Source organism: Triticum aestivum, chromosome 7B, assembly GCF_018294505.1.
Source record: "Triticum aestivum cultivar Chinese Spring chromosome 7B, IWGSC CS RefSeq v2.1, whole genome shotgun sequence".
Taxonomy (NCBI): domain Eukaryota; kingdom Viridiplantae; phylum Streptophyta; class Magnoliopsida; order Poales; family Poaceae; genus Triticum; species Triticum aestivum.
Window position 1 is genome coordinate 561,817,133 of NC_057813.1, and position 4,774 is coordinate 561,821,906.

General features: G+C 45.9%; 1 long non-coding RNA gene across 1 annotated transcript; it reads left to right on the top strand.

Annotated features, from left to right (window-relative positions):
* Positions 1–1,258: 1,258 nt before the first annotated feature.
* LOC123157114 (uncharacterized) lies at positions 1,259–4,447 on the top strand. The gene is made up of 4 exons (XR_006478704.1): positions 1,259–1,570; positions 1,665–1,740; positions 1,821–3,357; positions 4,026–4,447. It is a non-coding gene; the product is annotated as an uncharacterized lncRNA (long non-coding RNA).
* Positions 4,448–4,774: the final 327 nt, after the last annotated feature.

The window sequence follows — 4,774 nt, forward strand, 5'->3', positions numbered from 1 at the left end:
ACTAACGGGAAGATTTCACAACACAACTCTAAAATAAAATAAGTCATACAAGCATCATGAAAGAAGGCAGGGGCCTCGAGGGCTCGAATACAAGTGCTCGATCATAGACGAGTCAGCGGAAGCAACAATATCTGAGTACAGACATAAGTTAAACAAGTTTGCCTTAAGAAGGCTAGCACAATCTCGGATAAAGATCTAAAGAGGCGATTCCTCCTCCCTGGGATCCTCCTAACTACTCCTGGTCGTCGTCAGCGGCCTGCACATAGTAGTAGGCTCCTCCAGTGTAGTAGTCGTCGTCAACGGTGGCGTCTGGATCCTGGGCTCCAACGCCTGGTTGCGGCATCCGAGAAGAAGAGAAAAATGTGGAAAAGAGGGAGCAAAGCAACCGTGAGTACTCATCCAAAGTACTCGCAAGCAAGGAGCTACACTACTTATGCATGGGTATATGTGTAAGGAGGCAATATCAGTGGATTGAACTGCAGAATGCCAGAATAAGAGGGGGATAGCTAGTCCTATTGAAGACTACGCTTCTGACAGCCTCCGTCTTGCAGCATGTAGAAGAGAGTAGATTGAAGTCCTCCAAGTAGCATCACATAGCATAAATCCTACCCGGCGATCCTCCCCTCGTCGCCCTGTGGAAAAGCGATCATCGGGTTGTCTATGAAACTTGTCTGGGTGTGTTTTATTAAGTATCCGGTTCTAGTTGTCATAAGGTCAAGGTACAACTCCGGGTCATCCTTTTACCGAGGGACACGGCTATTCGAATAGATCAACTTCCCTGCAGGGGTGCACCACATAACCCAACACGCTCGATCCCATCTGGCCGGACACACTTTCCTGGGTCATTCTTGGCCTCGGAAGATCAACACGTCGCAGCCCCACCTAGGCACAACAGAGAAGCCAGCACGCCGGTCTAAATCCTATGCACGTAGGGGTCTGGGCCCATCGCCCATTGCACACCTGCACGTTGCGAACGCGGCCGGTGAGCAGACCTAGCAACCTCCATTGCACTACTAGGGAAAAGCTTATACACAGACGCTTACTAGCAGCGCAGGTTTATACCCCTCGCTATTGCTACTTACTAGTAGCGCGGGTTTTTAACCCTCGCTACTACTAAGCGGTCTCTACCGTGCCTCCCCGGAACATGCCATAGTAGTAGCGAGGGGTATAAACCCGCACTACTACTAAGTAAATAGCTATAGCGCAGGTAAGATACCCATGCTACTACTGAGGGTATCCCTCCCTTGCCGCACCACTCCCACCCTGATCCTAAAGAAAAAAATTCCACTCCCACCCCACCAAACTCTCTCTCCAACCTCACCCGCCGCTCCTTCTTCCTCCTCTCTCGATCCCCTCCAACCCAGCCGCCGACACCGCCGACCTCCCCCAATCCCGGCCGCCACTCCACCACCGGTGACCCCTCCCTGGCCGCAGATCCACTCGCGGAGCAGCTCACCCCGCGGTCAGATCTGACCGCCCTCCCTCCCTACCTACCTCCTTGCCGGAAACCCTAGCCGCCCGTCCATGGCGACCCATTGCAGCACTCCAAGACCTCCTCCACGGTGGTATGGTATGGCATGAATCCCTCCTCCTCCTCCTCTTCTTCTCCATCAATCTCTCTCTCTCTCTCACCCACATCTCAGTCTATGTCTCTGCATCTTTAGGTAGGAGGAACGGCGACCAGCGACGGCACGAAGCCCGGCCATGGTGACCCTCCAAGACCTCGACGACGGTGCTATGGTACGAATCCCTCCTCCCCTTCTCTTCTACTTCTCCGTCTCTCTCTGACCCCCATCTCTCCTCTCGTCTCTTCTCTGTAGGTGACTGATGTAGGATGAACAGCGCCAAGGAACGGGACGACACCGATGCCAAAGGAAGCTCTGGCAGAGGAGAGCAGCCTCCTTCTCCTCCATCTCTCTGCTTGCTCGGTTCTGGTTCTAGCCTGATTTAAAAAAACGTTTTTTGCTTTCTCCCTTTCCGATTCAGACTTGAGCACGAGCGGATTCACTAGTTGGAGCTATATATGGTGGTTGTTATGTTAATCAAATCATTAGGCGTTCCCCATCCATACCATACAATTGATTGGTTTACTGCTTGCTTGGTTGTCAAGTGAGGTGTTTGTTTACTCTGCTTGATTGATTCCATTGGAGGAGGGAGTAATTTGCCTAGCTTAGCTGAACTCTACATACCAGGCTAGTTCAACTTTGGTTCCAATTCGTCATCAAATTTGCTCCTGTATATATATAATGCTTGTGTACTAGGCTAGAAAGTTAGAATGGTTCATGATTGGATAAAAGAAAAGTAGATCTGTTTGATGCTTTTGTAGTCCTCGTCGCAGGCTGGGGTGGTCGTGTATCGCCAACTCCGTATAGTTGTTTGGCCTCTGTTTCAGGCTTGAATGGGGGCAGTACAACCCACCCTGCCCCGCTAATCGCTTGGAAATGGACGCAACATCTGCTATTCTGTGCGAGGTTGCCAGGCTTAGGTCGATTTTTGTATGTACAATTGACAAGCAAAGGTGCTAGTACTTGTTTACTACAACAACACAATTAATTAACCAACATACATGCATACTTGGCTTGAGAAAATATGGATGCGTGTGGAAACATGCGGAAGAGAAACTAAATGTAGCCATTAGCTATGTTGCTAGGTGCCAAACAGAAGAAATGACTATTTTAGATGTTTGGAGCTGGGGTATCTTACTTAGCACCATGTGTAATTGTTTTACAGCACTGACTTAATCATGTTTGCTGCTACTGCTACGACATATGGAGAATAATTTAGGCACCATAAGCGTAATATCATTATAAACTTCTGAGATGCGTGATCTTTAGTACTGTAGTACTTGCTCGTATCAGATCATCAAATGCGCGATCTTTTGTTCAAAGACGGTTCTCATCGCAGGAATCAATGGGTGCTGGTTGTTGTTATAGTACTAGTCTTAATGCTGCAAGGGGAACTATTTTTACATTCTATCACAGTAATCACACACTAGTACATAGGGATCTATTAGCTTAGCAAAACTGGCATTTTGGATGAGTATTAAACAACAAAATGTCCCTTCATCTGTCGCTGCTTACTTGTCTAAGCCTTACAATATTATTCCATCTAATTGTTGTGTGTTATTATCTTGAATACATTTCTCTTTTAATTTATTTTCAATCTTCCAAGCCTGGACATAGTTATTGTATCTCATTATCATCTTGAAAATGTCACCACAACTTGTTTTATTCTCTATGCACCGTGTTTGCTGGAGACTAACATTCTCTTATTTGACCATGTAGTGATTACCTCTTCAAGCTATTGCTTATTGGAGACTCAGGTGTTGGCAGGTCATGTCTTCTGTTAAGATTTGCAGTAAGAATCTCTATCTCAAGCATGATCCATTTTGCTATCTCTTTCCCGTCTATATATTATGGAAGGTTTCCATGTTAAAATTTAGGTAGTTGATGGATACATCATGGAGTTGACCATTTTGTTTATAGGATGTGTAAGCTGAATCATTATTCACAATTGTTTGAATTTAAATTGTTCAACATGAATAGTTCATTATTGGTAGCTAGTACATTTTTCCATAAGATGATGGGCATCCTTATATACTACTCCCTCTGTAAACTAATATAAGAGCGTTTAGATCACTCCCTGTGTACATTTTTCTGCCCGATTTAAAATGGTGCTCTGTGGAGAGTCAACATTGACCCCAGCATTGTTTTGAAGAGTAGTGGGAATCAATTTTCTGATGTCCTTTGTTGGCGATTTCCCTATCCATGAAATGATAAATTTTGAACAGATGTTAACGGTCAAATATTTCAAGCATATATAGCTCAAATACACTAGTATTTCTTGAATGCACCAAAACAAGAAGATAGCATGAACACGTACAACTAGGGTATGCATTTAGTAGGTGTTTTTTCGTTTTGAAGATTCATAATAGACTAAAAGAGACAGATAATTGAAGAAAATACCCTACTAGATCTGCAGGAGGGCGCGAACTAACAAGTTTTCACTTTCTCGACTGGGTGCAGGGTGATCGACGAGGTCTACTGTGGCCCGATGGGAGTCGTGCTCTTCAACTACTCGGAGGCAGACTTCACCGTGAAGCCCCGCGACCGTGTCATAGAGATTATCGTCCAGGTGATTGTGACGCAGGAGGTCCCCGGGGTGGAGGACCTCGACGCCACCGTCCGGAGGTCACCGAGGTGTTGGACGACACCACCGTCCGGAGTTCCTCAAGGTGGAGGACCTCGATTCTTTGTACGTACATCTAGAGAAGTGGTCTGGTTAGGTTGGTGGTGAAATGCTAGGGAAGGTACCAACCTTTTGATGATGGTTGTGTGTGTCCTCGTGATCTCTTCGAATTGAGATGTTGAATGTTGCATCCATGAACACTACAAGTGTTAAGATGGTTCTTTGAAATTTATTTTGCACTGGACGTGTCTGATCTCCATTCATGAATACTGCATCTATTTTTATTTTTTTAATTCCTAATTTGCTACTAGTAGCGTTGGGAAAAAAGTGCCCTACTAGTATTTAGGATACTAGTAGCGTTGGTATTGTAGGCATGCTACTGCTACTTGATTAGTAGTAGCGCGAGTCTGTAATAGCAGTAGCGTGGGTGGCGCACGCTACTACTAACTTTGTTAGTAGTAGCGTGGGTTTCTCCCACGCTACTACTAACTGTTAGCTGTAGCGCCTTATTAGTAGCGCCGGTCCCCGCGCTGCTGATACACCTAAAACCCACGCTGCTGCTAGCCTTTTCTCTAGTAGTGTTACA